Raw genomic sequence first — 23,538 nt, forward strand, 5'->3', positions numbered from 1 at the left:
GCTGACGTATTCTGTAGTGTGACATCACACCATGGCCAAGCTTTTATTCGAACCATTTTACTGTCCCATCTCAGTGCGTTATGCGAGGCGGTTTCCTTGGCACGTCCTATTAAAGCAGAGATCGTGTCCCCTTATTCCGGGATTCTCATCAATACGGGTGTGGGTAACCCAACCATGCCTTTGATTACGACGCTTGGGAGATAAGCGAGTTTTACCAGGCTGGTGAGGACATGTAGTTGCGTCCACCCATATAAGGGGATCAGGATCCACCTTTTCACCAACGCCTTCTTCCTCCTTTGCTTATCCATTCTTGCGCACTCGAGCTCCAGCGCCCAAGTCCGCACTCCTCGCCTCGACCCTCTCCAGCCATGTCCGGAGCGGGAGGCAAGTGGATGGTCTCCTCCGTCACGGAGGGACACATCAAAAAGCTGAGGAAGGCCGGATATCTGGCTAGCAACATCACGCACCGGCTTCCCAAAACGGGGCAGCTCACCCCCACTCCTAGGCCCCATGAGAGGGTGGTATTTCTCCCCCATTTCCTCCGCGGACTGGGCTTCCCTCTGCATCCATTTGTCCGGGGGCTCATGTTCTACTACGGCCTGGATTTCCACGATCTGGCCCCGAACTTTGTCCTCAACATCTCGGCGTTTATCGCCGTGTGCGAGGCTTTCCTCCGCATCCGTCCCCATTTCGGCCTATGGCTCAAGACTTTCAACGTCAAGCCAAAGGTGGTGCGCGGCAGCCAGGCGGAGTGCGGCGGTGCCATGGTTGGCAAGATGGCCAACGTCCTCTGGCTCGAGGGCTCCTTTGTAGAGACCCTGAAGGGGTGGCAATCGGGGTGGTTTTACATCACCGAGCCGTGCGACCCTAAGTGGGTCGCAGCCCCCAAGTTCCGGTCCGGACCCCCAACGTGGCTCACGTCCTGGAAAGAGACGGGCCTGTCATGTGGCAGCCAAAAGGAGGTGACCGGACTGCAAACATGCATCCAATCCCTGGTGAACAAGCAGCTCAGGCTTGTCAATGTAGTCCAGGTTATGCTCATCCGCTTGATCCTCCCGTGTCAACAACGGGCTTTCAACCTGTGGGAGTTCGATCCGGCGCGGCACCAAACTCTAAGAAGGCTCTTCGACACGACGTACGAAGATGCCTGGAAGGTGCTTTTCAAAGGCACCGAGGCTCCTGCATCTGCTACCGAGGATCGCGGATTCAGCACGCAGCGTCACGCTAGCGCGGTAAGATTTTTTTGTATTTTTTACAGGGCACTAGTTTTTCATAGTTTAACTCTGTGCGGGATCTAAGCTCCCTTACCTTTGACAGGATTGGCAGGCGAAGTCTGGACGGTCGACTGTCCGGCACCTTTGCCCGAAGACCCAGCCGATGCCCACCTGGCAAAGCTGCTGGTTCCGGCACCCTATGTGGTGCCGGAGAAGAAGGCCGCGAAAAAGGCCGCGGGGACTCGAAAGAGTGCCCGGTGCCAGGAGGCATCGGATCCATCATCCGACGGTTCCGAGGCGCATTCCTCCCATGAAAACGAGGAGGAGGAAGAAGAAACCCCTCCCCCTCCAGCGGGGGAAGGGAAGAAAAGGAAGGCAGCCCCAACTGGGGAGGCCGAGGGGTCCAAGAAGGCGAGAACCCCTCCTCCGGACTACTCCACCAACGCCGACGACGGTGAAGAGGAGTGGCTGCCCAGGGCCAAGCCCCTGGCGAAATCATAAGTATCTGGATACCGGAGTGATTTCATAGTATTTGATTATTGCACAGCTTTCCCTTATGTCGGATATATTTATGCAGCCCACCCAAAGACCGGCTCGACGCGTCATCGAGCGGCTCACTGGACTCGTCGGACGTGAACTCACTTCCGACGGCTTCCTCCCCCGCCCTAGGGACGACACTGAAGTGTTGTCCCAGCAAGTTCCAATCCGGGAGGAGGTAGTCCTGGAGGCGCCGCAAGGCGACCTCCCAGACTCCAGGAGTAAAGGGGACGAAACCCCCCAGGGCTCCAAGTACGGCCCTAGGCCGGACACCGCTCCGGAACCTTCAAAGGTTCCAGAGTCCGGTGGGGGACCTCCTTCCAAGAGGAGCAAGCCCGCCGCGCCGGCGACCTCCGTCCATCCGGAGGCGCCAGACAATCTGCTGGAGGCGCTCCAAGGCGCCTCCCTCGACGAGGGGCACCGCACTATTATGAGTGCGGTGATCCAGAAGGTTCAGTCCGCCAAGAGCGGACTGACTGAAGCTTGTACAAGCCTTTTAAGAGGCTTTGAGGTAAGTAAAGAATGTTCAAATAATGTTACCGCATAGACAGTAGCCCCTGATACTCTATTGGGCGTTCAGGAAGAAAAGCCGAATAGAGGATCAAAGCCTTCGCATGAGTCTAACAAAAGGTGTCAATATGCGTATGCAGGCTTCTCTGCTAGCGTCTGCTGCATTGACTGCGGAAGTGGATGTGCTGAAGTAGAGTCTCGAGAAGTCCGAGCAAGAGCTCGGGTGTGCCAAGAAGCAGCTCGAGGAGAAGGAAGGTAAGAAATACCCTGCTTGAATATGTATATAAAAAAGGTGCAATTGCAAAAAAATGACAGGATTGACATGCTATTGCAGGGGCCACGTCTGAGGTGGCGACCCTTAAGCAAGCGCTGCTTGAGGCCGAGAAGAGTGCGGCCGTGGAGCGCACCGAGCGGGAGAGGTATGAGGCTGAGGTTGGCAAGGTGCGGCAAGAGCTCCAGGTTCTCATGAAGAAACATGAGAGTTTGGAGCTCGACTCGAAGACGCGAGCGTCCGAGCTTGCGGTGGCTATTGAAAATGCCAAATCTGCCAAGGCCGAATCCCAGAAGAGCCTCCAGGAGTTGGATGAGGTGAAGAAGATTGCGGCGGGTAAGGCATTCTTTATGCAAAGGAAACACATAAATGTGAGTTACCTGTTACTTACCCGAATCCGAAGCTCTCCAGGAGCGTTCGCAGATCTTCCTCGGAGTGTATCCGATGCCGCCGCGTTCTATCGAGCCGAGGAGGGCAGCTCGACGGAGAAGGTGTTCTGGTCTCAGTACTCTGAGGCCGGACACCCCGTGCCCCTGAGCGACCAGCTGAAGCAACTGGTCGAGCTCCACAAGGCGGCCGAACAGGCCATGAAGGGCCTCCTAGTTTGGCTGTGGCCTGGAGAGGCTCTGCCTGGGAGCTATTTCGGGTTGGTGCGGCGGCTGGTGGAGGCCTGTCCGAGGCTTGAAGACATCAAGCGCTCCATCTACATTGAAGGTGCCCGTAGGGCCCTTGCCCGTGCTAAGGTGCACTGGGGCAAGCTGGATGCGGAGAAGCTTGTGAAGGACGGGCCACCTCCGGGGAAAGAGCATCGCAAGCCCGAGAATTATTATAAGGATGTTCTGAAGGGTGCCCGCCTTGTTGCGGATGAATGTACCAAGGATGTATTTTTTGAGTAAAACCCGCTCGTGTTATCCTATGCGCTGAAAACTTGTTCATATGCGCTAAGCAATGCTGCTTGAATTTAAAATATTACCTTCTGTGCGGCTGTTTATCAATACTGAGAGATGGCGAGTCGTCGGCTTCTGCCCCCTTGCCGCTAGTGCTGGGGTGTTCGGGGATAAACCTGGGCGCTCTTTTTCCCATATTTGGGTCCTTCGAGGGAGGCGCTCAGCCCAACGAACGAGGCAATCGGACTATAATGCGTGAACACTCTCACTTAGCCATAGAATTCTATAATTTTAAATTTCGGTGAAGCCCCTAGTATTCGGAAGACCGAGTTCGGGGCGCTATCCACGCCTTGGCCGGATAGAGCCAACTCCTCGCCCTAAGCGGCATAAGTCTTTAAGGACTCAAAAAGACCTCTCGAACAGCAACCAGCTCTCGCCTCATCATGACGGTCAGTTTTAGCTTTCTCCACTGAGGTGCTCAACCCAGCTCAACCGAGGCACAATCGCAGTGGTTCTCCTAGTGCTACCTTAGCCGATATAGCGGAACATAAGGCACCAAAACATAGGAGCCGGGCAAACCCAACTATTGACCCAAGACATGATTCGGAGCCGATGCATATAATGCTATAAGTTCGGGGTGCCGTACTTGTTAAAGTGTTCGGACTTCTTACACCGTGTTGAGGGGTACTGAAGCCCCTGGCATATTTTGGCCGTACCAAAGTGTACGGGTGCAACATGTCATTAAGGAACATATATATATATAAAAGGTAATGCAAAAAATAGGCAAAAGCTATGCATTGTTCATTAAAATAGCTGCGATCAAAGCAGAACGATACAAGTAATGCGATAAACGAAAAGCTGGACTATTTAACATGTCTGCTCCAGGGGCAAGCTGCGGAATAGTATGCGAAACAGGTATACTGCTCGTGATAGAGACCACCTGTGATTTCCATAATGCGGCATGGCGTGTCTGCTTCCCTGGTTCTTGCATCGTTTGTGCGGCAATTAAACTGCCGAACAAGCCTTCCGAAGAGTAGAGTCCTGGAAGTAAGAGAAAAGTGAAAAAAAATTCGGCAGCCCCTGGTGCGGTTTAAGCCGTGTTTTGGGCGTGCCGTGATGGTGCCCCTCCCCCTATGCCCATGGTATTTCCAGAGCGTAGTTATGGAAGCGAAGTACTGGCGTCGCCTTTTTGCGGGGGTTGGGGTTGGGGCCGCATTGCTACACCTGCTCGGAACGTGCCAGGCGGTCTTGTTGTAGGTTACTCTGGGCGCGCTTGACTGTGTCCGGACGTTTAATGGCCGGACTAGAGAACTGCCTGGAGAGGCTGCTTTGTACTTTCGCTGCATGGGCCACCGTGTGCTCCTCCGTTCGGAGGGAGCGTTCAGTGTTTCCATTGACCGTAATTACTCCTCGAGGGCCTGGCATCTTGAGCTTAAGGTATGCGTAGTGCGGGACCGCATTGAACTTGGCGAATGCAGTTCGCCCGAGCAGTGTGTGATAACCACTGCGGAACGGGACTATGTCGAAGATTAACTCCTCGCTTCAGAAATTATCCGGAGATCCGAAGACCACTTCAAGTGTGACCGAGCCTGTGCAGCTGGCCTCTACACCTGGTATTACGGCTGTAAAGGTCGTTTTGGTGGGCTTAATCCTCGAGGGATCTATGCCCATTTTCCGCACTGTATCCTGGTAAAGCAGGTTCAGGCTACTGTCGTCGTCCATAAGGACTCTAGTGAGATGAAATCCGTCAATGATTGGGTCGAGAACCAATGCGGCGAATCCGCCATGACGGATGCTAGTGGGATGGTCTCTTCGATCAAAGGTGATCGGGCAGGAGGACCATGGGTTGAACTTTGGGGCGACTGGCTCTACCGCGTATACGTCCCTTAACGCGCACTTCCGCTCCCTTTTGGGGACGTGGGTGGCGTATATCATGTTCACCATCCGCACTTGTGGGGGAAAACCCTTCTGTCCATTGTTGTTCGACGGCCGGGGCTCCTCATCGTCATCGCTATGCAGCCCCTTGTCTTCATTGTCGGCGCTTAATCTGTCTGCCTGCTTGAACACCCAACAATCCCTGTTGGTGTGATTAGCCGGCTTTTCGGGGGTGCCATGTATTTGGCAGAAGCGGTCGAGTATTCGGTCCAAGCTAGACGGCCCCCTAGGATTCCTTTTGAATGACTTTTTCCGCTGACCGGATTTAGAGCCTCTGAATCCGGCATTAACTGTTGTATCCTTAGCATTGTCGCCGTTGATGCGGCGCTTCTGCTGGTTGCGACGCGACCTGCCACTAGTGTCCCTGGTGTCCGAACGACCAGGGTTCTTGGTCATATAGTTGCTACGAGCAAGCCAGCTGTCTTCTCCCACGCAAAAGCGGGTCATGAGTGCCGTGAGTGCTACCATATATTTCAGCTTCTCCTGTCCTAGGTGTCGGGCAAGCCACTCGTCACGGATATTATGTTTGAAGGCTGCTAAGGCCTCTGCGTCCGGACAGTCGAGTATTTGATTTTTCTTTGTTAGGAACCGTGTCCAGAATTGCCTGGCCGATTCGTCTGGCTGCTGAATTACGTGGCTTAGGTCGTCAGCATCTGGGGGTCGCACATAAGTGCCCTGGAAATTGTCGAGGAATGCGGCTTCCAGGTCCTCCCAACAGCTGATTGACCCTGTTGGCAGGCTGTTAAGCCACTGCCGGGTTGGTCCTTTAAGCTTGAGTGGGAGGTATTTGATGGCGTGGAAATCATCGCCGCGGGCCATGTGGATATGAAGGAGATAACCCTCGATCCATACCGCGGGATCTGTTGAGCCATCATATGATTCGATGTTTATGGGTTTGAAACCCTCGGGGATTTGATGATCCATTATTTCGTCTGTGAAGCACAAAGGGTGTGCGGCGCCTCTGTACTGGGCGATATCATGACGTAGCTCTAATGAGCTTTGTCTACTGTGTTCGGCCCTGTCGAATTTGTGGCTGGCCTGACGGTTATCGTCTCGAGCCATGGGGCGTCTACGCGATCCATAGATCGATCTTGTTTGCCTTGCCTTGTCCTCCAACATGTCTCGTAAGTCCGGCGCATATTCCCGTGCCTTGGTACGGGGTACGGCTTGGGTGGAGGGCCATGAGGCCTCTCTGTCGCGGCCACGAGGTGGCCTGTCGGCCGCGTCGAGTGCTTCCTCCTCTAATCGGGGTAGCAACCTGCGCTTCGGGTAGCACTTGGAGGGGTGTTTGGGTTTATGCTCTTCGGCCGCAAGGACTTTAGTCCATCTATCGACTAGCCGATCTTGATCAGCTTTAAGATGTTGCTGTTTTTTATTGAGGCTTCTTGCCGTGGCCATAAGCCTGTGTTGAAAATGCTCTTGTTCGACGGGATCCTCCGGCACGGCGAATTCGTCGTCGTCGAGGCTTGCCTCGTCTTCGGAGGGAGGCATATAATTATCGTCCTCGACCTCTCTGTCGGCCGCTCTCTCATGAGGGCTGGTTTCTCCATCCTCCTGTGCTAAATCTTGCCCGGGGGGATGTTCTTCGGCGCTTTCCGGGGTATTATTATCTCCCGTGCTGGAATCGCCGTTTTTGTGTTGGCGGGATTTTGAGCGGCGCTGCTGACGCCGGTGCTTTTTCTGTTTCTTGGAGGGGTCATCCTCCGCTGTTCCATCGCCCTCTCCCTCTTTTGGGGTGTCCACCATGTATATGTCATATGATGAGGTGGCTTTCCAGGGCCTAGTAGGCGCTGGTTCTTCATCATCTCCTTCATCGGTGTCCATACCGTCGATGTCTTCGAAGTCGAAGTCGAGCATGTCGGTTAAGTTGTCGACAGTGGCTACAAAGTGGGTGGTGGGTGGGTTTTGAATTTCTTCATCGTCCGTACCCCAACCTTGCTGACCATAGTCCGGCCAGGGCCCTCCTGATAAAGAGAGAGACTTCAGTGACTTCAGGATATCGCCGAAAGGCGAGTGCTGAAAGATGTCTGCGGCAGCGAACTCCATGATCGGCGCCCAATCGGATTCGACTGGCAGAGGCGCGGAGGGTTCAGATTCCGAAGAGGAGTCCGGCTCCTTGGAGTCACGAGCCTCACAGAGTATGGGGCTGGTGTTCGGCTCAACTGCCGTTGGGATCACAGCCCCCGAGGTGGCGTCCAACCGCCCATCCTCGATCGGTGCGGTTGGCTCCGAACTAAGGGTCGGAGCCGATGCGGGTGCGGCCTCCAGGGCACTATTTGGCGGCAGAGCTAGATCATGCTCGTCATGATAGTGCGGCACGCTCGGCAGTGGTTCAAATCCGTCGAAGATCAAGTCCCCACGGATGTCAGTCGTGTAGTTTAAACTTCCGAATCTAACCTGACGGCCAGGGGCGTAGCTTTTGATCTGCTCTAGATGGCCAAGTGAACTGGCCCAGAGTGAGAAGCCGCCAAAGACGAAGATCTGTCCGGGAAGGAAGGTCTCACCCTGGACTGCATCGCCATTGATGATCGTAGGAGCCATCGGGCCTGACGGCGACGGCACAGAGGAACTCTCAATGAAAGCACCAATGTCGGTGTCAAAACCGGCGGATCTCGGGTAGGGGCTCCCGAACTGTGCGTCTAGGCCGGATGGTAACAGGAGGCAGGGGACACGAAGTTTTACCCAGGTTTGGGCCCTCTCGATGGAGGTAAAACCCTACGTCCTGCTTGATTAATATTGATGATATGGGTAATACAAGAGTTGATCTACCACGAGATCAGAGAGGCTAAACCCTAGAAGCTAGCCTGTGGTATGATTGTTGATGTGTATGTTGTCCTACGGACTAAAACCCTCCGGTTTATATAGACACCGGATAGGGTTAGGGTTACATAGAATCGGTTACAATGGTAGGAGATCTGAACATCCATATCGCCAAGCTTGCCTTCCATGCCAAGGAAAGTCCCTTCCGGACACGAGACGGAGTCTTCAATCTTGTATCTTCATAGTCCAGGAGTCCGGCTGAAGGTATAGTTCGGCTATCTGAACACCCCCTAATCCAGGACTCCCTCACTTGGCAAGATGACTAAGTCTCCTTCCGCAAAGAGTTGCGAGAGGGCGTCCGAGCTATTGGAACTTATACATAGTGATGTGTGTGGTCCAATGAGCACAACTACCAGTGGTGGCTATTAGTACTTCGTGACTTTTACCGACGACTTTAGTAGATATGGATATATCTATTTGATGAGGCACAAGTCGAAAACTTTTGAAAAGTTCAAAGAGTTTCAGAATGAGGTTGACAATCAGCTCGGGAAGACTATAAAACTTCTACAATCAAATCGTGGAGGTGAGTACATGAGCCAGGAGTTTGATGATCATCTGAAAAGCCAAGGTATAGTACCTCAGCTCACACCTCCGGGTACGCCACAGAGAAATGACATGTCGGAACGGAGGAATAGGACCTTGCTGGACATGGTCTGGTCAATGATGAGCAAATTGGATTTACACTTGTCATTCTGGGGATACACTCTAGAAACTGCAACTTTCTCACTTAACAGGGTACCATCAAAATCCGTAGACAAGACATCACATGAGATGTGGAGCGGGAAGAGTCCCAGTTTGTCTTTTCTAAAGATTTGGGGCTATGAAGCATTTGTTAAGCAAGTTATGTCAGACAAGCTTACACCCAAGTCGGATAAATGCATATTCATGGGATATCCGAGGGAAACCTTGGGATATGATGTCTACTACACAACCTTCTTCTTGTAGACGTTGTTGGGCCTCCAAGTGCAGAGGTTTGTAGGACAGTAGCAAATTTCCCTCAAGTGGATGACCTAAGGTTTATCAATCCGTAGGAGGCGTAGGATGAAGATGGTCTCTCTCAAGCAACCCTGCAACCAAATAACAAAGAGTCTCTTGTGTCCCCAACACACCCAATACAATGGTAAATTGTATAAGTGCACTAGTTCGGCGAAGAGATGGTGATACAAGTGCAATATGGATAGTAGATATGAGTATTTGTAATCTGAAATTATAAAAACAGCAAGGTAACTAATGATAAAAATGAGCGTAAACGACATTGCAATGCGTTGAAACAAGGCCTAGGGTTCATACTTTCACTAGTGCAAGTCCTCTCAACAATAATAACATAATTGGATCACATAACTATCCCTCAACATGCAACAAAGAGTCACTCCAAAGTCACTAATAGCAGAGAACGAACGAAGAGATTATGGTAGGGTATGAAACCACCTCAAAGTTATTCTTTCCAATCAATCCGTTGGGCTATTCCTATAAGTGTCACAAACAGCCCTAGAGTTCGTACTAGAATAACACCTTAAGACACTAATCAACCAAAACCCTAATGTCACCTAGATACTCCAATGTCACCTCAAGTATCCGTGGGTATGATTATACGATATGCATCACACAATCTCAGATTCATCTATTCAACCAACACATAGGACCTCAAAGAGTGCCCCAAAGTTTCTACCAGAGAATCACGACGAAAATGTGTGCCAACCCCTATGCATAGGTTCGTGGGCGGAACCCGCAAGTTGATCACCAAAACATACATCAAGTGAATCACGTGGTATCCCATTGTCACCACAGATACGCACGGCAATACATACATCAAGTGTTCTCAAATATTTAAAGACTCAATCCGATAACATAACTTCAAAGGGGAAACTCAAATCCATTACAAGAGAGTAGAGGGGGGAGAAAACATCATAGGATCCAACTATAATAGCAAAGCTCGCGATACATCAAGATTGTATCACCTCAAGAACACGAGAGAGAGAGAGAGAGAGAGAGAGATCAAACACATAGCTACTGGTACATACCCTCAGCCCCGAGGGAGAACTACTCCCTCCTCGTCATGGAGAGCACCGGGATGATGAAGATGGCCACCGGAACGGGTCTAGATTGGTTTTTGGTGGCTACGGAGGCTTCTGGCGGTGGAACTCCTGATCTATTGTCTGTTTTGGAAGTTTTAGGGTACGTGAGTATATATGGGTGCAGGAAGTACGTCGGTGGAGCTTCAGGGGCCCCATGAGGCAGGGGGGCGCCCCCCACCCTCGTGAGCACCTCCCTTGGCTCCTAACGTGGGGTCCAAGTCCATCCGGTAGCTTTCCTTCCAAAAATAACTTCTCCAGTTGGTTTCGTTCCATTTCGACTCCGTTTGATATTCCTTTTCTTCGAAACACTGAAATAGGCAAAAAACAGCAAATCTGGGTTGGGCCTCCGGTTAATAGGTTGGTCCCAAAGATAATATAAAAGTGGATAATAAAGCCCAATATTGCCCAAAACAGTAGATAACATAGCATGGAGCAATCCAAAATTATAGATACGTTGGAGACGTATCAGCATCCCCAAGCTTAATTCATGCTCGTCCTCGAGTAGGTAAATGATAAAACAGAATTTTTGATGCGGAGTGCTACTTGGCATAACTTTGGTGTAATTCTTCTTAATTGTGGCATGAATATTCAGATCCGAAAGATTCAAGGCAAAAGTTCATATTGACATAAAAATGATAATACTTCAAGCATACTAACTAAGCAATTATGTCTTCTCAAAATAACATGGCAAAAGAAAGTTCATCTCTACAAAATCATATAGTTTAGTCATGCTCCATTTTCGTCAAACAAGAATGCTCTCATCATGCACAACCCCGATGACAAGCCAAGAAATTGTTTCATACTTTAGTAATCTCAAACCTATAAACTTTCACGCAATATATGAGCGCGAGCCATGGACATAGCACTATGGCTGGAATAGAATATGATGATGGGGGTTATGTGGAGAAGACAAAAAGGAGAAAGTCTCACATCAACGAGGCTAATCAATGGGCTATGGAGATGCCCATTGATTGATGTTAATGCAAGGAGTAGGGATTGCCATGCAACGGATGCACTAGAGCTATAAACGTATGAAAGCTCAACAAAAGAAACTAGTGGGTGTGCATCCAACTTGCTTGCTCACGAAGACCTAGGGCACTTGAGGAGGCCCATTGTTGGAATATACAAGCCAAGTTCTATAATGAAAAATTCCCACTAGTATATAAAAGTAACAAAACAAGAGACTCTCTATCATGAAGATCATGGTGCTACTTTGAAGCACAAGTGTGGCAAAGGATAGTAACATTGTCCCTTCTCTCTTTTTCTCTCATTTTTTAAATATTTTTTGGGCCTTCTCTTTTTTTATGGCCTTTCTCTTTTTTATGGCCTTTCTCTTTTTTATGGCCTTTCTCTATTTTTATTCCTCACTTGGGACAATGCTCTAGAAAATGATGATCATCACACTTCTATTTATTTACAACTCAATGATTACAACTCGATACTAGAACAAAGTATGACTCTATATGAATGCCCCCGGCGGTGTACAGGGATGTGCAATGATTCATGAGTGACATGTATGAAAGAATTATGAATGGTGGCTTTGCCACAAATACGATGTCAACTACATGATCATGCAAAGCAATATGACAATGATGAATGTGTCATGATAAACGGAATGATGGAAAGTTGCATGGCAATATATCTCGGAATGGCTATGGAAATGCCATAATAGGTAGGTATGGTGGCTGTTTTGAGAAAGATATAAGTAGGTTTATGTGTGAAAGAGTGTATCATATCATGGGGTTTGGATGCACCGGCGAAGTTTGCACCAACTCTCAATGTGAGAAAGGGCAATGCACGGTACCGAAGAGGCTAGCAATTATGGAAGGGTGAGAGTGCGTATAATCCATGGACTCAACATTAGTCATAAAGAATTCACATACTTATTGCAAAAATCTACAAGTCATCAAAAACCTTGGTACTACGCGCATGCTCCTAGGGGTATAGATTGGTAGGAAAAGACCATCGCTCGTCCCCGACCGCCACTCATAAGGAGGACAATCAAATAACACCTCATGTGTCAAATTTGTTACACAACGTTTACCATATGTGCATGCTACGGTACTTGCAAACTTCAACACAAGTATTCCTCAAATTCACAACTACTCAACTAGCACGACTTTGATATTATTACCTTCATATCTCAAAACAATCATCAAGCATCAAACTTCTCTTAGTATTCAAAACTCTATATGAAAGTTTTTACTATTCTTGGATGCCTAGCATATTAGGATTATTTAAGAAAATTACCATGCTATTTAAAACTCTCAAAAATAATCTAAGTGAAGCATGAGATTTCATCTATTTCTTCAAAATAAAACTACCACCATGCTCTAAAAGATATAAGTGAAGCACTAGAGCAAACGACAAACTACTCCGAAAGATATAAGTGAAGATCAATGAGTAGTCGGATAATTATGCAACTATGTGAAGACTCTCTAACATTTAATAATTTCAGATCTTGGTATTCTATTCAAACAGAAAGCAAAGCAAAATAAAATGACATTCTAAGAATGGCAAACATCATGTGAAGAAGCAAAAACTTAGGATCAACCGAAACTAACCGATAATTGTTGAAGAAGAAAGGTGGGATGCCAACCGGGGCATCCCCAAGCTTAGATGCTTGAGACTTCTTGAAATATTATCTTGGGGTGCCTTGGGAATCCCCAAGCTTGAGCTTTTGTGTCTCCTTAATTCCTGTCATATCAAGGTCTCCCCAAATCTCAAAAGCTTCATCCACACAAAACTCAACAAGGACTCGTGAGATAAGTTAGTATAAACCATTGCCAAAACCTTATCATACTCTACTGTAGCAAATCCCTAAAATTATTATTCAACATTGCATACTAAATTCCTCTGCATATTTAATAGTCCTATCCTCAAATAGAATCATTAAAGAAGCAAACATATGCAAACAATGCAAACATAACAGCAATCTGCCTAAACAGGACAGTCTGTAAAGAATGCAGCAACATCCATACTTCCCTAGCTCCAAAAATTATGAAAGAAAATTCCACTGTAGTAAATTTATCAGATCTTAATATTCAAAAGGTTTAAACATTTTATCACATTCTGACTTTTCTAGGGAATTATTGCAACATCGGTAAACTTTCTGTTTTTAAACAGCAACATGTATACTTGTAACATAGGCATAGTGGAGGCTATCAATGCCACTTTTATTGAAATAAAAGATGCAAAACATTGTTATAAATAACAGCAAGCAAATACTAACAAAATAAATTGGCGCTCCAAGCAAAACACATAACATGTGGCGAATAAAAATATAGCTCCAAGTAAAGTTACCGATGAACGAAGACGAAAGAGGGGATGCCTTCCGGGGCATCCCTAAGCTTAGGCTCTTGGTTGTCCTTGAATATTACCTTGGGGTGCCTTGGTCATCCCCAAGATCAGGCTCTTGCCACTCCTTATTCCATAGTCCATCGAATCCTTACCCAAAACTTGAAAACTTCACAACACAAAACTTAACAGAAAACTCGTAAGCTCCATTAGCGAAAGAAAACAAAATACCACTTCAAGTTACTGCAATGAAATCATTATTTATTTATATTGGTGTTAAACCTACTGTATTCCAACTTATCTATGGTTTATAAACTATTTTACTAACCATAGATTCATCAAAATAAGCAAACAACACATGAAAAACAGAATCTGTCAAAAACAGAACAGTCTATAGTAATCTGTAACTAACGCAAACTTCTGGCATCCCAAAAATTCTAAAATAAATTTATGGACGTGAGTAATGTATCTATTAATCATCTGAAAAAATAATTAACTAAATATCACTCTCCAAATAAAAATGGCAGCAATTCTCGTGAGCGCTAAAGTTTCTGTTTTTTACAGCATGATCAACAAGACTTTCCCCAAGTCTTCCCAAAGGTTCTACTTGGCACAAACACTAATTAAAAGCATAATACCACATCTAAAAAGAGTCTAGATGAATTATTTATTACTAAACAGGAACAAAAAGCAAGGAATAAAAATAAAGTTGGGTTGCCTCCCAACAAGCGCTATCGTTTAACGCCCCTAGCTAGGCATGATGATTTCAATGATGCTCACATAAAAGATAAGAATTGTAACATAAAAAGAGCATCTTGAATAATATTACTAGCACATTTAAGTCTAACCCACTTACTATTCATAGGGATTTTGTGATCAAACAACTTGTGGGAACAATAATCAACTAGCATAGGAGGGTAAAACAAGCATAACTTCAAAACTTTAAGCACAAAGAGAGGAAACTTGATATTATTGCAATTCCTACAAGCATATGTTCCTCCCTCATAATAATTTTCAGTAGCATCATGAATGAATTCAAAAATATAAGGGAAAATTGCATTTTTACCCCTAGTTGGTTCCTACCCACAGGTTTTGCCATTACTTTCCGAGCTTGCTCAGTTTTGCCCTTACTTTTTCCGTCGAGGTCCCTCGAATGCCCTTTGACCGTTTGACCAAAACTTTGAAAATTCATAACTAATTCATATGAACTCATAAAAATGAAAATAAGATATCAAAATGTTCAGATAAACATTACCTTTTATGTGCATATCATTTGCATTCAGGATAAAAGCACCCTTTAAATTACCTGAGGTAATTAATGTTATTAACATTATTATAAATAAAAAGGTATAAACAATATTTTTTCCATGAATAAAAATTACATGCAAATGTAGGTGATGTTTTCTCAATATCCTGATATCTTATTTGCATTTTTCTAAGTTTGTATCAACTTGTTATGAAGTTTCCAAATAATGGTCAAAGTCTTCAGAACATTCTTAACAAGATGATACGAGCTCCGAAAAATGCAAATAAGATATTTGGATGTTCAGAAAGCATCACCTACATTTGCATGTAATTTTTATTCTTGAAAAAAATGTTTTTATACCTTTTTATTTTTAATAATATTAATAACATTAATTACCTCAGGTAGTTTAAAGGGTGCTTTTATCCTGAATGCAAATGATATGCACATACAGGTAATGTTTATCTGAACATTTTGATATCTTATTTGCATTTTTCTGAGTTCATATGAATTAGTTATGAATTTTCAAAGTTTTGGTCAAACGGTCAAAGGGCATTCGAGGGACCACGACGGAAAAAGTAAGGGCAAAACTGAGCAAGCTCGAAAAGTAAGGGCAAAACCCGTGGGTAGGAACCAACTAGGGGTAAAAATGCAATTGTCCCAAAATATAACCAGCAACTAAAGCATTCTTTTCATGATCTACAAGCATAGAAATTTTATTACTCTCTACACAAGCAAAATTCTTCTCATGAATAACAGTGGGAGCAAACTCAACAAAATAACTATCATGTGAGGCATAATCCAATGAAAACTAAAATCATGATGAAAAGTTTCATGGATATCATTATTATTTATAGCATACAATTCATCACAATAATCATCATATATAGCAACTTTGTTCTCATAATCAATTGGAACCTCTTCCGGAATGGTGGAATCATTACTAAATAAAGTCATGACCTCTCCAAATCCACTTTCATCAATATAATCATCATAAATAGGAGGCATGCTTTCATCATAATAAATTTGCTCATCAAAACTTGGGGGACAAAAAATGTCATCTTCATCAAACATAGCTTCCCCAAGCTTGTGGCTTTGCATATTATTAGCATCATGGATATTCAGGGAATTTATACTAACAACATTGCAATCATGCTCATCATTCAAATATTTAGTGCCAAACATTCTAATGCATTCTTCTTCTAGCACTTGAGCACAATTATCGGAATCCTTATTCTCATGATAGATATTAAAAAGATGAAGCGTATGAGACAAACTCAATTCCATTTTTTATAGTTTTATTTTATAAACTAAACTAGTTAAAAACAAGAAACTAAAAGACTCGATTGCAAGATCTAAAGATATACCTTGAAGCGCTAACCTCCCTGGCAACGGCGCCAGAAAAGAGCTTGATGTCTACTACACAACCTTCTTCTTGTAGACGTTGTTGGGCCTCCAAGTGCAGAGGTTTGTAGGACAGTAGAAAATTTCCCTCAAGTGGATGACCTAGGGTTTATCAATCCGTAGGAGGCGTAGGATGAAGATGTTCTCTCTCAAGCAACCCTGCAACCAAATAACAAAGAGTCTCTTGTGTCCCCAACACATCCAATACAATGGTAAATTGTATAAGTGCACTAGTTCGGCGAAGAGATGGTGATACAAGTGCAATATGGATAGTAGATATGAGTATTTGTAATCTGAAATTACAAAAACAGCAAGGTAACTAATGATAAAAATGAGCGTAAACGATATTGCAATGCATTGAAACAAGGCCTAGGGTTCATACTTTCACTAGTGCAAGTCCTCTCAATAATAATAACATAATTGGATCACATAACTATCCCTCAACATGCAACAAAGAGTCACTCCAAAGTCACTAATAGCGGAGAACGAACGAAGAGATTATGGTAGGGTACGAAACCACCTCAAAGTTATTCTTTCCAATCAATCCGTTGGGTTATTCCTATAAGTGTCACAAACAGCCCTAGAGTTCATACTAGAATAACACCTTAAGACACAAATCAACCAAAACCCTAATGTCACCTAGATACTCCAATGTCACCTCAAGTATCCATGGGTATGATTATACGATATGCATCACACAATCTCAGATTCATCTATTCAACCAACACATAGGACCTCAAAGGGTGCCCCAAAGTTTCTACCAGAGAATCACGATGAAAACGTGTGCCAACCCCTATGCATAGGTTCATGGGCGGAACCCACAAGTTGATCGCCAAAACATACATCAAGTGAATCACGTGGTATCCCATTGTCACCACAGATACGCACGGCAAGACATACATCAAGTGTTCTCAAATCTTTAAAGACTCAATCCGATAAGATAACTTCAAAGGCGAAACTCAATCCATTACAAGAGAGTAGAGGGGGGAGAAAACATCATAGGATCCAACTATAATAGCAAAGCTCGTGATACATCAAGATCGTATCACCTCAAGAACACGAGAGAGAGATATCAAACACGTAGTTACTGGTACATACCCTCAGCCCCGAGGGAGAACTACTCCCTCCTCGTCATGGAGAGCACCGGGATGATGAAGATGGCCACCGGAGAGGGATTCCCCCTTTGGCAGGGTGCCGGAACGGGTCTAGATTGGTTTTCGGTGCCTACGGAGGCTTCTGGCGGTGGAACTCCCGATCTATTGTCTGTTTTGGAAGTTTTAGGGTACGTGAGTATATATGGGTGCAGGAAGTACGTCAGTGGAGCTTCGGGGGCCCCACGAGGCAGGGGGCATGCCCTAGTGGGGGGGCGCCCCCCACCCTCGTGAGCACCTCCCTTGGCTCCTGACGTGGGGTCCAAGTCCATCCGGTAGCTTTCCTTCCAAAAATAACTTCTCCAGTTGATTTCATTCCGTTTCGACTCCGTTTGATATTCCTTTTCTTCGAAACACTGAAATAGGCAAAAATCAGCAAATATGGTCTGGGCCTCCGTTTAATAGGTTAGTCCCAAAAATAATATAAAAGTGGATAACAAAGCCCATTATTGCCCAAAACAGTAGATAACATAGCATGGAGCAATCAAAAATTATAGATACGTTGGAGACGTATCAGGATACAACTTCTACAACCGCGAAGAGAACAAAGTGTTTGTTGCTCGGAATGGGGTTTTCCTTGAGAAAGAGTTTCTCAGTCAGGAGGCCAGTGGGAGGACGGTCTGACTCGAAGAAATTTGAGTACCACTCGGGAACGGCTCGGCGGTGTGATGGAAGCGGCACCAGAACCACGGAGGTCGGAATGATTGTGCAGAGTGCGTGATGTATTGTTGCTAGAAAGCGATGAGCCAGCCACGTATGTGGAAGCGATGGTGAACCCGGATTCCGAGGCATGGCTAGAGGCCATGAGATCCGAGTTAAAGTCCATGAATGATAATCAAGTTTGGGACTTGGTTGATCCGCCGCCTGGTGTAAAGGCCATTAGCTGCAAATGGGTCTTTAAGAAGGAAACCAATGTGGATGGAAATGTTTAGATCCACAAAGCTTGGCTTGGCGCTAAAGGTTATGGACAAGTTCATGGAATTGACTACGACGAGACTTACTGGCCGGTAGCGATGCTGAAGTCGGTGAGGATCATACTAGCTATAACTACATATTTCGATTACGAGATATGGCAGATGGATGTCAAAACAGCTTTCCTTCATGTAAATTTAACCGAGGACGTGTATATGATACAGCCCAAGGGTTTTGTCGATCCGATTAGCACTAGTAAGGTATGCAAGCTCAAGAGATCCATTTATGGGTTGAGGCAAGCATCTCGGAGCTGGAACATTTGTTTTGATGAGGTCGTCACTGGTCTCGGCTTCATCAAAAGCGAAGAGGACTCTTGTTTATACAAGAAGTTAAGTGGGAGCTTGATAGTGTTTTTGATCTTGTATGTGGATGACATACTACTGATCGGAAATGATGTTTCGGTGCTGAACTCGGTCAAGGAGTCATTGAATGGCAATTTTTCAATGAAGGACCTCGTTGAAGTAGTTTACATTCTAGGCATCAAGATCTATAGAGATAGATCGAGTAGGTTGCTCGGCTTGAGCCAGAGCACGTACATAGATAAAGTGTTGAAGTGGTTCAACATGAGTGTGGCCAAGAAAGGGTTCTTGCCACTCTCACATGGTATAAGGCTAAGCGAGACTCAGAGTCCTTCTACATCTGATGAGCGAAGCAGGATGAGTAGGATTCTATATGCCTCGGCAATCGGATCCATCATGTATGCCATGACATGTACTAGGCCTAACAAGTAGATACCAGGCCAACCCAGGTGAGAGTCACTGGGCAGCGGTGAAGAATATTCTAAAGTACCTGAAAAGGACTAAAGAGATGTTCCTAGTTTATGGAGGTGAGGAAGAGCTCGTCGTAAGGGGTTACACTGACGCTAGTTTCCAAACCGACAGAGATGATTGTCGATCATAGTCCGGATTCATGTACATCATGAATGGAGGAGCAGTGAGCTGGATGAGTTCCAAGCAAGATATGGTGGCCGATTCTACCATAGAAGCCGAATACATTGCGGCTTGTGAAGTTGCAAAGGAAGGTGCTTGGATCCAGAACTTTCTGGATGATCTTGGTATTTTTCCAGCCTTGGTAAAACCGTTGGACCTTTATTGTGATAATTCAGGTGCCATCGCACAAGCCAAGGAGCCGAGGAATCACCACAAGACCAGGCACATAGATCAGAAATATCACCTGATACGAAAGATCGTAAAGAATGGTGATGTTGAGTTATGCAAAATTCACACGGATGCAAATGTTGCATATCCATTGACTAAGCCGCTTCCACAAACCAAGCATGAGGGGCACGTTAGAGCTATGGGCATTCGATGTCTATTTGATTGACTCTAGTGCAAGTGGGAGACTGTTGGAGATATGCCCTAGAGGCAATCATGTATGATGATATTTCCTATGTGTTTATGAATAAAGATAGTCCTTGGACATTATCAATGATGTGTATCAACAAGTACATGACTTGTTTGTGGGACTATGCATTGTATGATGACTGTCCTAAAAGGTCCATAGTCGAAAGGGTTGTGTGGACGCGCAGCCGACTAGACTAGCATATGGCACGATCGGTGGCTTGGTCTCACTAGCCATGGAGCATTGGATGCTAACCGAATAATATGGACTCGAAAGGATCTGGTCGGATTCGATGTATTAGATCTGAATTAAGATAAGGTCCGGGTCGGACAGACCCAGCCATGAGACACAGTGATATGTCATATGTGAGTCTCTAGTACAACATACGTTCTATATCCTAAGACCTGAGCTGGCACATGTACTCGGGATGGTGACAGACTTGCTTTGGGCCAACCAAACGCTACTCCGTGACTGGGTAGTTACAAAGGTAGGTTTCGGGCTTGTCCAGACCCATGCTGGAGACATGGTAGAGCAAGATGGGATTTGCCCCTCCGATCAGGAGAGATATGCTCGAGGCCCCTCGTGCGATCCGACCAGGATAAGCATGGCCATGCGACAAGGATTATGAGATAATCTGGTTTGTGGTCGACATCACTGGAACGAGAAAGGGGCCGGGCTAGCACAAGGATGACAGACTCGCCTTGAGCCCAACAACATATATCGTGTGGAAAAACGAATGAAAGTGTGATGTACAGGTTTGCCAACCGGCTTCATTGTCTACTTGGTCGGTACGCCTTGCTAGAGGCCACTACCAGCCGAGCTGGTCGGAGGTGATCCGACCTGCGACCAAGCCGACTTGAACCTAAGGGGTCGCGCGCTTAAGAGAAGGAACCTATGAGGCCGGATCGGACTCCATGAGTCAGATGTGATCTTACTCGGATTCGGATCCCGGTCGAACAAATTTTGGGCTTTAGGGTCCGTGCGAGGCCCAAGTGTTGAGCCCGCGACGGACGCCTATATAAAGTGGAGGTGCAACACACTCATTTGGTTGATCCCTTCGGCGCTGTCACTAGGATTTGCATGTGTTGCGAATAGCCACCCCTACTCGCCCGACTGTGTGATTGGACCTAGCAGTCCGCCGCATGGTGTTCCTCCTGCACGCGTGGATACCATTAGAGGTGGTGCACTTGTGCCGCTCCGGTGAACCTGTACGTGGGACCCGACGACCGGCTGTTCGAGGGATATCGGGCGAGGAGGAGACGAACCACGCAGACGCGCTGCCCCAACTCTTCTTCCGCTGCATGGCACAACGCGTCTAGTGGTAACGATTTGTGATCCATCTCCCGTAGCATGTTCCTGGTTGTTCTGCGAGTAGGAAATTTTAATTTGCAGTCAACGCATCCTGCCGTAGAACCCAACAATATGCTCAAAATCTGCTCCGCCCTTGGTTCACAACTGCTTTGGGCAGCCCTAGAGCGACCATGGAGCGGTCAGCCTTACCGGTTGATGAATTAGACATGGAGCTTTTTTCACACAACCTCTACAATTACCATTTAGAATGGCGCAAAGCTATCCTTTTGTCAGATACATGGTTAGTCACTGTTGTGGAGGCACACCGGACCAGCCCAGGCCCACTGTCGTTGCCAGTCACGTGGATGTCAACCAATGGCGGTGAGGGAGATCATGTGAAGAAGGCCATTGTTAACCAAGGGAAATTGGCAACCACCGGCGTCGCCCTCTGGACGATACGTGGCTATTCAGATTTTCCCACATCATGTAAGCCTTACATGCAAAAATGATTTTCAGTTTTGCGCTTCCGCTAGCCCGTGAAAGTCACATGGATGTCGCGATGTGAGAGAGACGAATATGAATACTAACACAAAGATGAACGATTCATTGATGTCATCACCATGTTCAAATCTTACAAAATATTGTAGCGAGGAGGGAGACGAAGATGGTGTTCGGCGCACACAGGCTAGGGCCAGCACCTGTTGACTGTGGTGGTGCCTCCTTGTCTTCCTCTTGCATGGGTGTTGTAGTGCTAGTGTTGGAGATGAAGCTCTTGAGGGAGAGTCATCCCTCTAGATGAGAGGGTCCAACCTTCCTACAACTATGTGGATGGATGATTGCAGGTGCCTAGGGTTGAAGGTGTCTAAATAGCCAGTCTCCTCATGCCTCCTCCATGGATATGCATGCTTCCCGCTTTGAACCAAGGGATCTAGGTGAGCCCCATTCTCTCGCAATACCTCCCTTGAGGTCCAAGGATCCCTTAGGAACAAACAAGGATGAAATCAATGAAAATCGCGAAAGTTATTTCAATTCCCGTTGCCAGAATCACCTGGTACTGGCACTAGTGCGAGTGTGGATACTCGTACTATTGGAGAAAGGCCCTACATGAAATCATGTGATGATGATTATTTCCTTGTGTATTATCATCACTAATCTTCTATATCTAAATAGCTAGCCCCCACTAACATATTTCTCTCAACATGTAAGCATGCCACCTCATCATTCAACATGCATGAAAAAGGCCCACCTCAACATGGAACTATGCATAATAAAAACCCACCTCAACATGCAAACATGCATGGAAAATTCCATTCTATTATGCTATTTACATTTAATTTTTATATTCATTCAAAAACTATTATTCCAAATATTAATGTTTCATATAACCAAAACCTCATCAAAATATTGCAAAACATTCCCGCAACAAAGTGCAGGGCGTCATCTAGTATGTATAAATAAGTATGCCACTTGTTTGTGAGACTATATATTGTATATTGATTGTCCTGATGGTCCCTAATTGACAAGGTTATGCGAACACATGTCATTTCACTAGTATACAATTTGATTGATGACTATGTTTCACAAGTCATGGGCATAGAGATGCTAAACCGTTATTATGGACTCAGGGGTGGAGATCACCTACACACACAACAAAACACAAAAAAACTCTCCATGAAAGCCCTTTATTGGACCTTCAATTTGGGTTGATTGGGAAATCTCTTTTTGTCAAACTCCATGAAAGGCCTTCATCTGATGCTTTGTAATTCCTCCGAATCGATTTTATCTTGGGTCCTTCATCATGCTAAGTCCAAAGGAATTCCAAATCACCTACATACACAACAAAACAAAGAAAACAAACTAATACGAATTAAAGACTATGCAATGCTCACAATAAAAGTGCGAATAGGAAATAATGCATAATGGACATGAAAGTGGTTCATTGGTACATATATGAGGAGTTTTGATGGAACAAATGATCTCTAAAATGTGTCATAAAATGGAGCCATCAGACAATGAACCTGAGCTTGTTGGGCTATGGATGGCCATGGTGCTCGAAGGTAGGGGAGAATGAATCCTAGGTGCAAAAGAGGGGAAAGATGAAGGGGTTGCCTAGGTTGATCCGCTATGGGGGTGGGGGTCATTTAGATGTGGGAGGTCCAAACCCTACATGGTAGGTCGGTCCCAACTCCTAAGCTCCAATTGACATATGCAGACAAACCCAATAGGCGCCAAGGGATGTTTTGTTAGGTTTTATATGTGAGAGTGGGAAGGCATGGGGTGGCGGTTGTATGCACTTTTTTCTTTCTCTTACAGGTTGTTTGGTTTGTAACTAAGATTGCTTAGGTTGTCACACCTAAGCTTAGGCAAGTTTGACCAACTTAGAAGGATGTTTGATTCAAGCCTCACCTTAGGGAAGATGATTTTTGCAAAATTAGAGCCCCAAATCACATACACTCAAAAGTGTGGCAAGATTTCTTTAGGCTTACCAACTCGTAACTTCCATTTTATTGAATTAAACTTACAAAAAAATTCCAAGAAATGTGTGGCAAAGTGTGGCATGACAAGGTCTAGAACCAAACGACCCCTTACTC

This window comes from Triticum urartu, chromosome 7 (assembly GCF_003073215.2).
Source record: "Triticum urartu cultivar G1812 chromosome 7, Tu2.1, whole genome shotgun sequence".
NCBI lineage: Eukaryota > Viridiplantae > Streptophyta > Magnoliopsida > Poales > Poaceae > Triticum > Triticum urartu.